Genomic DNA, 13,550 nt, shown 5'->3' with positions numbered 1-13,550 from the left:
TCTAAGAAATTCATTAAACTAAAAAAATATTTGTCCTGCCTGTTAGTTGCACTCTTTAATTGGGAAATGTCTGCAAATCCTAAAAGGAAGTCTCCTGTATCTGGTGGAGAATGTTCATATCCAACTATGATAGCTTTAGCCAAGCACATAGAAAAGCCAGAAGTTTGCAGGACTCTTCATACTTTCTTCAATGATAGTTTCAATCTCAAAGTGACTAGACATGCACATTGGTGTGGTGATCAGGATGTTTCTAACATGAGCTGCCACAGCAGCATGTATATGTACTGACTCATCTTCAGCAATCTCTCACAGTCAAGGATGATTGTCTTCCATGATTGTCTTATCTATGGGTCCAAAGATGGCTGACAAGGCCACTCGGGGTGTGACAGACTGTGCTGCAACTTGGGCATGTGTTTCCATGCAGAGTAGGTGGCTCAGGGTTCTTGATTTGGTCTGTGACATGCTGTTTCTACTGCTCCTGCTTTTCCATCTCCTGTTGTCGTTGTACAGTTTCAAAGTACTGAAATCCTTGCAACAGACTCTTCTTCCGTTTGTGGGGGAGGGGTCCTGAGCAGTAGTCTCCCATGAGTTGATGTCAGTGTTGCATTTTCAAGTTGGCCTAGAGGATGTCCTTGAAGCACTGTCTCCGCCCTCCTCTTGAGTGTATGCCTTGACTGAGCTGGGAGATTAAAACTTGTGTTGGCAGTCTGGAGTCGGCTGGTCCAGCAAAGTTGATGTTAGATGATCATCACTTTGATGATTATGGTGTTTGCTTGTGAGAGGCTCCTAATTTTAGTGCTTCTGTCTTCCCACTGGATTTGAAGGATCTTCCTCAGGCAGCATTCATGGTACTTGTGAGTTCATTCTTGATGGCAAAACCAACTCCCTGAAGCTGGCGTTCTCCTTCCTGTTTACTCTTCCAGAAGAAGGTATAGCTGCCTCCATGTTCTTTGACCTGCCCATCTCCCACTTGCCAGGTCTTACTCAGTGCAGCAGCATCAGTGTTATGTTGCCTGAGTTCTTGAGCCATGATTACAGTGCAGCCATCTAGGCATTCACTTTTAGGATTGTCCACAAGGGTCCAGATGTTCCAAGTCCCAAAATTGATTGTGTTGTCTTCGTTGATTTTGACTGCAGTAAAAGTGATCCCAGTGGATGCAGTTACTGAGTCAGGAAGAAACAGACATGCCATGTTCATGGGCGACTGGTGCCACCTGAGTCAGCAGCCAGTCGGTGACCAGGGGGAGAGGTCCCCCCTGTGGCTGATTGTGCAGACCAAGGGTGGGGAAGGGTGTCCCCTGCAGCCAATCACACTGACCGTGAAGCATGAGCGGTGCTCCCAGAAGTGGCCATGGCACTCTTGGAAGTGCCAGTGACGCTTCACCTTCCACCCCACTCCCTTGCCAGCACTCATAGGAGGGGCACTGACACACCTGCCCCCCACCCATCGCCTAGGCAGGGAGTGCTGCCTGTCAGGGGGTGCACCAGCGCTCTCAGGGAGTGCATGTGCATCCCCATGCACCCTACATGTTGCCACTGGCTATGTTTAGGGCACCTTTTCTTGATCCCTCCCCACATGGGGTGAGCAAAGCAGATCCTGAAGAGGGCTGCTCAGTCGCAGTTACAGCTGCCGAATCACACTCCTGCCTCATCCAAGTGCCAGACAACCTTCTTGTAACTGCTGCTAGTTTGTCACTTTGGTGACCAGCTAGTGATGGTGGGAGCAGGATTGTGAAGTTTGAAAGCTTCTAGTCATGAACTGACTTATCTTAAAGACTTAATGAATTGACAGTTCAATCTGCAGATCTTGTTATGCTCCCCTCATTTACCCTCTATAGCCACCTTCATTTTCTTAATGACAGGAATTACAGATTCCTCATTGGTAATGGACAGAAGAACTATGCTTGATATATACAGAAAAAATTATCTCGAAATCTGAGTTTAAATTCACCAGGAACTGGGGGAACAGTTGTTCACCAGAGCTCCCCAAGGGATGACAAAGCCGAACGGTTATAAACCACTGCAAGACCGTTTCAGGCTGGACATAAGAAAGAATTTCTTTACTGTCCGAGCCCCCAAGGTCTGGAACAGCCTGCCATCAGAGGTGGTTCAAGCACCTACATTGAACACCTTCAAGAGAAATTTGGATGCTTATCTTGCTGGGATCCTATGACCCCAGGTGACTTCCTGCCCTTGGGGCAGGGGCCTGGACTCAATGATCTTCTGAGGTCCCTTCCAGCCCTAATGTCTATGAAATCTATGAAATATGAACACTCAAAATAGTTTTCTCAAAATAAATCCTATGGGAACAACTTTTCTGTGTCTGAAGTTCCCTTCTCCAAATCCAAGAATTCATTTTATTAGTGGATTATAAATAGCTAGAGGAGAAAGTAGATCAGGACTGGCATTTGTAATACTGTAAACTTTTATTTGGATTTCCTTTTCTTGTTCTTATTAAGATGATGGAATAGAATCTTTTTATTACATTTCTGGATTTTTGTGAAGAATCAAAAAATGACTATTTCAGCGTGAGAACAGTATTCAGGAGAAGTGGAATATGACTCATTAAAAAATTACTTTTGAAAAAAAAATCCCATTAGAGAAAAGTGTCCACCAGAGAGAAGCTAGTGTTACCATTGGCTTTGCTGCCTTGCAACAGAAGTAGATCAGTTGGCTGGAAAAGTTGAGCTGGTCTTTATGCTTCAGAGGATCTTTGATTAACAGCTGAGAACTGCCTCCAGTTGCCATGCGGAGACAACAAGACTTACTTGGAAAGATATTGGACCTTCCATCAAAAAGAGAAAATCGTTTAGTTAAGAGTATTATTAAACAGCCATACTTAATATCAGGGAGTTACCACTGGTTTGGAGTAAAGGATTTTCACTTTGCTGTAGACAGTCAGTAATCTACACGGAGCAACACCTTAAGAAGGCAGAGTGAAAACTCCTTTTGCTCCTCATCTTATTCAGGTACTTCTCAATCACTTTTTCTGATAGAATCTGCTTTCTTCTTCACACTGTAACTTACAATGGGGTTAACCTGTACAAGGCCTTCCAACTTCAAAAGATTGCATTGGCATCTGATATTGCCCAGTATAAAGGAGTCACTCTGCACCCTACCCGAATACACCAATACTACACTTCTTACAATGTTAACAGAATTTGGTAGATTTTGAATTTGTGTCCATGGTACCGAGAGTTTTATTTTAAACAGAGCTGAAAGTAAGACATTATTTTATCATTTAAGAGTTAAACTGTTTATCTGTCATGGGCTGCTTCTGAATAATAGCTGAGATTTATTTATAGCCTGTGATTACAAAGACAATTATTTGTTATGCTTAGCATGAATGATTTATAAAGCTTAGCAGTGTTTTCACTGTTTAGGGAAATCTGGAACAGTGGAACAAAGACACACTGTGGAGCTGTGAAAAAAGAATGTTTTCAACCTCTCCATGCGCTATAATGAAACATGTTTACAAGTATAAACTTTTAAAATATAAATTGATATACTAGGTAACTTCCTCTAACATGAGATTTTAATTTATTAACAAACAGTTTCATAAACTGTTGTCACCTTTGACTTAATTGAGAATCAAAGTGATGTTTCAAAAGGGATCATTTGCTTATTTTACCAGATTACTTCTCTCCCAGTACTTTTAATGATTTAAAAATATAGGGTAACAGAACAGCTACTATTAATATGTATAGTTCTTTTGGAGACTGAGGACCTTTATTGTTGCAATTCGCGATTAGTTTGTTTGGGCTTGCCATATTTTATTTTTGTAATCCATATTTCCATTTTTCATGCATATATATTTTCTAAGGCTTGTGCCCAGTCAATAAAGTAAATATTTTTGAAAGTACATAGATAATGAATATTGTGCTTAAACTGTTAAAAGTCATTAGTGATGGATGGTTACTTTGTTGACAAAAATCTATCAGACTTGTACAATGAATTTTGACTGAATTAATAGCAAATCAAAAGAGCTATGTTCTTTGTGTGAATATTAACTGCTTGCTGCATTAAATATGAACTAACTTAGAGAAATGGTATTTTTTATTAAATAGCTGCTACTGCTAACCAGTTTCTCATGTCAGTTCCACTTCAGGAGGCCATTGGATTATGTGATTTAGTGATTTGCCTGTATAAACCAATTGATTCACAGTGCCAAGTTTAATTCATAATTGTAAATTCAATACATTTTTAGTCTCACTGGCACATTTGAGAATTTAGGACTAGAAGGAGGCATTGCTTGTTGTCCTGAGTATGAAGCAAGACTTAGCTTTACCACACCAGGGGGAACGAGAGAGAAATTATGACTCAGGAGTAATCCTCTGAGTCACAGTTCCCCCAAGTTCCTGTGTTGCACAAATGTATAGGGAGTATGCAGTGTAAACCCATTGTTACACCTGGTATTGTCCCTCCCTCAAGTCTAGTAATATCAGCTGCCTTAGATATAGAGAAGTAGACCTATGATTCTGTTTAGTCCTAACCCTTTTCTGTTTTCACTTGCTCATGGAGGGAAATTCCTTTGAAGCCCTCTCTTTAGACTTGTGCATAAACTATTAATCTGGACAAGCCAGATTTAATAACTGAGTGGGACTTAGGACCTCTTCATAGGACCCTGTCACAATCAGGTCCTTTGGAATTGATTTTACATATTTTATAAAGTAAGAATAACTGAAATTGAGTTAACATCTGATTAAAAATAGTTGAGTTCTTTTCCATAACAAGATGGGTTATATTTATGTACAAATATGCAAAAAGGTGCTTTGTGGGTAGGTCCTGCATAATCAATCTAAAATGTAAAAGCAGAACAACCAAACAATTTAATCAGTTAGTTAAGCCCCATAATGAGTTCTAACAGTCTTGCTTAGCAGATTTCACAGATGAACAATGATTACCTGTAAATAATTAAGTGTAGAGCATTCATTTGTAAGTATTAGATCTGCTTAGATTGCAAAGGTACATTGTTCTTAATGGTCAAGAGAAGTTAATAATTCAAGTAACTTGTCAGAGTTGAGCATTTGAAATTCCTAATTTGGGAGCAATAACAATTATAAGCATGACCTGAAAGTGAATGGTGTCAGGTTTTTCTGTATTTACAATAAGGGAAGTTTAAAATGGATTGTACAATTATTAAAATAACCCCTCTCACTCTGTATTGCTTGATTTCTAGTGAAGTATTGACCAAAAGTTTATAGGATTCATATTTTGAAGGGATGGATGATGGAGCTGCTATCATGTGAGTAAATACTAGCAGGATGAGCCTAGAATTGATTGTGGAACTGCTTGTGTTTCCCAGTGTGAACAGGGGTTGTGTAAATAAGCTGTTGGAGACAAAAATAATAAATGATCACCCTCTCTTAGCCTTACAATATTCAGAACCAACTTTTGGAGATTCGTACATTATTTTCAGAAAAATACAAATTGTCATAAAACAAGCTAGAAGGTAATGAGGCCAGAAAAATATGTTGCAATGAGTTGAAATAACAGGGGATAGTGCATCATTCAGTGTTTACTGTAACTGTAGCTTGGCATTCTGTTGTCAAGGACAGCATTTATTTATTTTTGCTGATCATTTATCTTTGTCAAGCTTCACTTTCTACTAGCTTTATGAAAAATGGAAAACAGAGTGAGTAATAATGGATTGTAATCATAATTATCAAAGTGATCATTTGGCTATTTTTAAGAGTCTAACAGTTATTCTGGCTTATGTTCCTTATCGTAATATATTGGTTAGAACTGGTAATTGGAGTGGCATTCTGCCTCTGTTAATGGTATACTGTCTGGCCTTGGGTAAGTCTCTTTCTCCCTCATTTTTTCCAGTATTTATTCACATTTGTAAAGCAATCTGAAATACTGGAAAAAGGTAGTATCTGCAGTAAGCACCAGTATTATTATGATGATTTGTCCGCCCTTTAATATGTCATTGAAGACTTCAAAGACTCAAACCTTCATGGTAATTATGTAATGTTTCACTACAAGGCTGTGGGTACAAAAGTAATATTTCACTCCATTCCTCCATCCTGGCATCTTAGTTATCTTATGATTTAAAAAAGAAAGGGAATGTATATGCAAATACATTATTTAAATTAACGTTTCAGTAAAAGTTTGAGTTTCCTACCTTCTATGGCTAATAATTATAGGGTGAATTGCTCTGCATCCTGTTTTATAGGAAAAGCTGTAACTTTAACTTCTTCAGTGCAGGGTCTATTTCTCGTATGTGTCTGTACAGTATGTAGCATATGGGGCCCTGAGCTATGATTAGGTTCCCAAGTTACTACCAAAATATAAAGAATAACTAATAAAAAGATTGCTGGCACAGGAAGTCAGAATTTTTCCCTGGTTCCTCTTTCATTAGGTGTTAGGCAGTCTGGCTCCATTCCCCACAAAATACCATTATTGAATTTGAGAACAGAGTCCCTCCTGCTAAACTAGATCTAGAATTCCTGTCCTAAAAATATTGTTCTTGGAGACCCAGATAAGGCAGGGAAGGGATCAGAATTTGTCTTGTCATCTCTTTATATCCAATCTCCATATAATTTATAAAGGGAAAAATGTGTAAAAGATTTCAAAATCCTATCTACCATTCTGTTGTTACTTCCCAAATCAGATTCTGAAATATTAATGTTTCAAGTTTCAATCATCTCAAAACTTGCAAAGCAAACCTAACACTGGTGTCTTCTGTCTCTCAGCATTGTAGAATGTGATGCCACTGTATTTTGTGCAGTCTTTTATTGAAATCTTATCCCAAATAGTCTTACAGAGTTAAATTATTTAAGAAAGCATTATAAAACTAATACAATGTGTTTCTGAAGTACTCTTATTTTGTATTTATTTTTATATCCATTTACTTGTGATTCAAAGATGTAGTCACAGGAAAGCATTGAGCAAACATACAAGTATATAGTAAAACAGATAACATGAATTTCTGTGGACAAATATATAAACAGGAAGCAACGCCAAGGATATTGAGTCATCCCACCTGGTAGAAGGTAGGAAAGCTAGTATTTGTTGGAATAAGTTAAGGTGTAAACAAGTGGCTGGTTTGTACTAGTAGATAAACCAGAATATTGTATGTTACCTTTGCACAAAGGTTGGTGCTTAAGATGTCCATCCTTATAGTAAAGCATCTTTCCTTGGAAAGCAAATTAATTTGCATCCGAAATTTATCTTTTCTTAGTTTGTTTTCTTCTTTTATATGCCATGAATAATAGACATGCTAACACATATGAGTCCAATCCTGTTCCACTTAATAAGTATGTAAGCATGACAAAATGTTAGTGAGTCTACTTATATAAACCATCATCTTAGCCTTAAGACTACATCACAGAAAATGGCAGGGAGGAGAAGGAACAATTTGTCTTTTAGATGCAGACAGAAGAGCAGTTCCCCACTGTAACTCATGGCGCTTTGCAGGAAGTACCATGGGTTACAATGAGCCTCCAGACCCAACAGATGTTTGTTGTTGGGTCCCAGGGGTTGGGGAATCCAGCTGTTGTTTAGAGCAGCTGCAAGCTTTCAGCCACTCTCCACACAGCAATGCCCCTCCACCATCCCAGCCCCAGCACTGTTTTCAGAATGGGAGAGGGGAAAGGGAGTGGAGGGAACTCATTTTGGGGATTCCCCAGCTGGTGCTGAAGGGTCTGGTGGGTGGATTGCAGTGCCCTCACCTTGGGGTGCTCCAAACCACCCTCCCCACCCTCCATTGCTGGCTGAAAAAATCCCAGACCAAGCTCTCTCCACTTCCTTTCCCCTCTCCCATTCTGAAGACGGTGCTGGAGCAGAGCTGAGCTGGAGTTAGCTCAACCCTGTGGGTAGAGACAAGTTACTGAAGGTGTTTCAGTTTGGTCTCAGCCTTAGTTTAAGTGAATATAACCCAACAGAGCCTTAGCAGGAACTGTTAGAATTTCTGTTAGCATCAGATAGATTGTGTCGTCTTCCCCCTCTCCCTTGTTCCCCTGGAATCTACTAGTAATACCCTTCAGGTTTTGATATGCTTCACTGTGGTACCACTTAGAAGTATACAAAGCAGATCTGGAACACTTTATAAGAGTTGTCCATTTTGCTTTTTTATAAATATTCAAAATGGTTGTTTGAGATAAAAAGTTTGAGCTTTGAATTTTTTTTGGTACAGTTTACAGGGTTGATTTCTATAAAATAGTGCATTTTAGTTCACCTCTACATTCTGTCCTGCAGATATATGAACTCAGCTTTGGCATGATGTGAGCATGTGATGGATGTAAACAATAAATAGTATGCAGGCAAAATAATATTACACCATGTCAATTGCAATTTTAATCAAGGCAACAATAAAATAGATTTCAAATATATATTGTTACCTAGATATAAAAAAATAGAAGCAAACATAACTTTGTCCAGATAAATGTTCCCATAAAGCAAGGGTAGGCAACGGTTTTTGGCCGGAGAGCTGAAAAATCCACAATGTCTACCTTGGAAGGTGCCAGAGTGCTGACATGCCAGAGCCCAGAGCAGCTGTTTGCAGCCTCCTGGCTACAGCCAGCCCACAGAGCCCAGTCTGCTTGCAGCAGGGCTTGCAGCCTCCCAGCTGCCTTCTGGGAGTAGCCTGGGCTCTGTGGTTGGCAGCAGCTGCTTGGAGCCTGGGCTGGCGGTGGTGGTGTGCCGAGCAAAATGGCCTTGCGTGCCATGCTCGGCACACATGCTGGGGGTTGTTGACCCCTGCCATAAAGAATGCACGTTCTGTCCAATTAAAAGAAATGTTCAGCATAACCAATCAATGAAAAAGAGATCTAAAAAGGAGATCCATGTGAAATCTAGAGAAAGAATATGTACAATCAAATAATGTAGCCGATCTATCTGACTGTGTGGGCCTGATTCTCACCAAAGGGCCTGTTAAGGTCCTTTTACATATAGCATTTAAAAAAAAAAGTACATATGTGTCTGAAAGTGGGTGCAAATTTTCTGGGGTGTAAATGAAAAATCAGGTCAAATATGTCAAAGTCTAGTACTCCAGAACTCTTAAATAAATTCTGAAGTGCTGAACATTCCACATCCTCTGCAAATATGCTGTGTGCCAAAATGGAGTTAACCACATTGGATAAAAGAGCACAGATTTCCAGTTGTCTGATTCACTATATTTATCACAATGACAACGTCTGACAAGTTTCTTTTTAGCTGCAAAAAACCCCCCATTAACTCAGTGTCATAATTTCCTCATATTCTAAAATTCAGGGCTTACTTCGGGTTTTCTGAGAATAAATAAGGATAGGCACTTGTTGTTATTCACTCTATAGTATCAAAATTTGAATTTTCCATTCAGATTTTTTCCCCTTCAGAAATTTGTACTAAAGTTACCTGGGCCATTGGGGAATAAACCCAGGTACTCTATGTGCAATAGCTTGAAGCTGAGTCAAAGCAGCACAGTGCAAAAACAAAATGACTAATTTCAGTGTAGAATTTAGGCTTTGCAGCTTTGTTCTGAGTCATCGTGACAAACTGAATGCCCAGACTTAGTGCAGAAATAAACAGACTTAAACAGAGCACCCGGTTTCAAAACAAACAAACAGATCGCTCCTGGTCCTTGTGTCAAAATGACCTTTACACACCCTTAACTTCAAAGTGGTGTTGATGTATGCAAAAGTTGACTTAAAAACCTTTGGAATCCTATGAAAGCTTGGTCCCAGAAGCTAAAGGGAAATGAGGAAAGGAATCAAGCAAAAATATTTATCCGCTGATTATGCTATTCATTTAGAATATATGAAAACTGTTGGAAAAATTAACCTTTCTAAGCAAGAGCTGCAAGAAAATTACAGACATACATTGGTATTTTTAGGGCAATTTGAATGTCACTTGCTGACTCTATACCTGTTCTAGACAGCCTAATAACCCTTCAACTTTCTGTTTACCCTCAAATAGTCCTGTCTCTTTATGCTGAAACCTAAATAGTAAGTATTAAATACAAGGTAATCTAGAATTTCTTCCAGAGTAAAATGGCCTGTCACCTCTCTCAGCCAGGAAGTTGTTGGAGTAGCTCGGGTGCCATAATAAAAATCCAAAATAACTTATCTGACATTGGCTATTCATAAGTGAGCTCTGAAGTCAGTAGGTTACTTTGATTTGCTCATTGGTAGCATAGAACTCTCCATATTTAATCTAGCATAATATAATATCTGATTGCCATTTTGAAATTTTACTTGAATGAGTTTGTCTATTTATACAAGGCATATTTTTGTGTGAAGTTGTACACATCTTTGGTTAGGTATATCTCACTTTATAGATCTAAGTAATAATAATAATATCCATTAAATCTCAGTGTTTTAAATAATCCTTTTGATCACTGCAGAAATACTATTCCCATGGCATTGCTCATTAGAACACATACAGTTAAGTATGTTGTATACTGTTATACAAAACTACCTAAATTTGGTATCTATTACTTAGACTACAACTACAATAAAAAGACCTAATAAAACCCCATAAATGAACAATGTTGAATATTTAGTTCTTTGAGTCATAAGATTGCAAGAGGTAACATGTTAATCAAAAGAAGCTAATAAGCCTATTAGTTTATGCTCAGAGTAGAATCATGTAAAAGCTTACAACCTAAGAAGCGTTGAAACTGGTCATTACTTGAATGGGAGGTAGCCAAGGAAAAGTCATCAGATTTCAAGATGGGGTGTTGGTTTAATAGTTGTCATCATTCCAGCTGAGTCAGTACTAAGGTAATGCTGCTTATGGTATTTGGAGACACCCTGCAGTTGAAAATGGGTGTCTAATCTGGGGTTAGGGTCAAATCCATTTTCAGTTGTGGCCCATAGTCTGGGACATAACTTTAGGAGTACCATATTATTCTTTACTCTACAACTGACTTCCGAGTGATGACAAGGGGAACGTATGTAGTTTAGCAATAATCATAGCACTTCAAGAATAGAATATGGTATTTATGTAATACAACTAAGCTTTAGTTTTTTTGTTTCTATTAGTTCAGTAGCTTTATTGTTGCCTTCAGGATCATTCAGTGGGAAAATAAGACCAAAATTGATGTTTCTTCCTTGCTTTTCCTTTATCTTCACATTTTTTCAAAGGTACTTGCACCTCTGGATGTGGTATTGATGAGAGTTATACTGGACTATTACTTATAGTTGTTGGACAGGTACAGATATTACACTATTACCAGTATAAGTGATTGGAAACTGGCCTACAGAAGTTCAGTACATATAGACTGGCTTAAAAATGGCAGAACTTGGACTAAGACTTTTCCCCCTCCACTAAAGGGCAAATGTATGTTCTCTTAGCTACCGGTCTAAACTACGCCGCTTACAGAAAACTGTAATTTAGATCAATTCTGCCTTGGGCTTTTTGAATATCTGTACCTAGCTCTGAAGTTCACATTTTTTTAAATTGGAAGAATGTGATGGAAAAAGCTACAAAAATTATTCAAGAGCTGCTGAAAATGCCTATGGCAAGAGACTTAAGAAACTCAATCTGTTAGGTTATCAGAAAGAAACAAAAGGTGTTTTGTCAAATCAAGAGTGAATGTCTTTAGGAAGCTATGCTTTAGTCCAACAGATTACAGGTAACAGCACAGAAATAAGTACAAGGGAGTATTGCTGTAATACAGGACTAACTGCAAAATTTAAAGTTCTGTGATACCTAGGAAATCAGTCATGGTGATTATATGCTTGTTCCTGACTGTGAACTTGCTGAATATGAATCATTACTTTTCTCCTGCTCTTCCCTGTTTTCATGCCTGTCTCATTTCCTTCTTTGCATTAGTTACCATTTTCAGCCTTCACACGGACTTTACTTCTACCATTTCCTTTATTTCATCTCCTAAAATAATCAATAATGAAATAATTAATGTGGACATGGAAAATGTCCTTATTATCTTCTTCTAGCAGGAACAACCTGAATGATTAATGAGAAAGGGAGTTCATACCTCTGAATAGTATTTTAAGATGTTTGTAACCTCAGAAGAACTGCATCTGTTACTACTGGTTTGTGTGTTCAGGGTTTTCTTCCTAAGCAGCAAGGACTAAAACATGCTTTTATTAAAAAACAAACAAAAAACACTTTTAATTTTTAGTTTAAATAAAATTTAAATTCTGCCGCATCTGAGTGTGTCTGTCATACGAAGTACAAAATTAAGTCTATTGGGCCTCTGTTAGAGGTTCTCTGCTTGACAGAATTCACTTCTCTTGAAATCAAACTGATTTTAAGTCTTAACAACTTCAGAGCATGGTGTAAAACTCACCTTTTTGGAAAGACATTTACAGAACAGCTGAGTGGATTCAACTGCCCTGCAGTTTCAATTGGGTTACAATGATCTTCTTTAGTTTCTGTTCTAAGCTGTTGTATAGTGATGCTGTGGGTTGCATTTTAATTGTTGGTGAGCTGTCTCATCAATCTGTCAGCCTAGCCTTTCAAGCAAAAGAAACATTTCTCATGGCATAAATGAAAAGATAGAAAGTTCAGATGATAAACTTCTTAAAATAACAGCGTCATCCGATAATTTGAGATAGAAACTTAATTGTGAATTTTCTGAATTTCAGAAAATTATTTTTGTAACAGCCTTTTGTTCCTATACATTTCCTTATCTTGTCTACAATTTAAGCTAAATCTCCCTCATTTCCATCCACCACCATCCGTCTGCTATGTGTCTGTTAATATGGATCATAGATCACCATTTTTTTTCATCAAGCTTCCTTTTGGTTTGCAGTTATCTATATATAGATTCCATAACAAAGTGACCGTTAAAATATGTTTAAAATTAATATATGTTTACATGCTCTGTCTGTTGTTCACTCTTCTCCTGGTGTACATTCTGTTTATGTAAATAGCAACTCACAGCCAGTTTAGGAAATAATGTCAATCAATGTATGATGAATGACACCTGGGATTATTGTGTTTTGCTTCCTTTGTAGCTACTCAGTGGGACACTGCAAATATTAATTTTCCAATCATTGCCAGGATAAATGCCTTCTTATGGGATCCATGGGATTTTTGCCATCCCAGCCTATATTAGTTTATAAAGCACTACGCTCAGAGGAATTCACTATTAATTACACAAGTCTTAGAATGTCTGTGATCCAGGAAAGTTGCAGCCACTTTCTCTACAAATCGACTGCTTGTTTATGAGCCCAATGTTGGACTCCCTAACAGAAGGGCCAAAGGGAACTATAATGTATGTGCTACATATTATTGAGAGGTGAGGTTGTTTGCATGTCCCAGAGCAGATTTAAATGTGATTAGTGCAGTCATCTTAAATTATTGTGTACAATAAATTTGAAGTTTTTACTGAGCAAATAAAAAAGAGTAGATGCATGTTGAAATACTACCACCTGCTGTGAATATTGCTAAGAATGTCATATCTTCTGCTAGCAGGAGTGTTTTCATTTTAGGACTTTCAGATGACTCTTGGAGAAGCTTTCTGAAACAGTGTGGTACCACACTTAGAACGAGGGACGGGGTTCAAATTTCTGTTTTACCATTGGCTCATTCTGAAGTCATTTAACCCTTATATGCCTCATATTATCTATTAGTAAAACAAAGACAATAATTTATGC

The sequence above is a fragment of the Gavialis gangeticus genome, unplaced genomic scaffold (assembly GCF_001723915.1).
Source record: "Gavialis gangeticus isolate Ggan-Ray unplaced genomic scaffold, GavGan_comp1, whole genome shotgun sequence".
Taxonomy (NCBI): domain Eukaryota; kingdom Metazoa; phylum Chordata; order Crocodylia; family Gavialidae; genus Gavialis; species Gavialis gangeticus.
Note: the sequence above shows the minus strand (reverse complement) of the source record.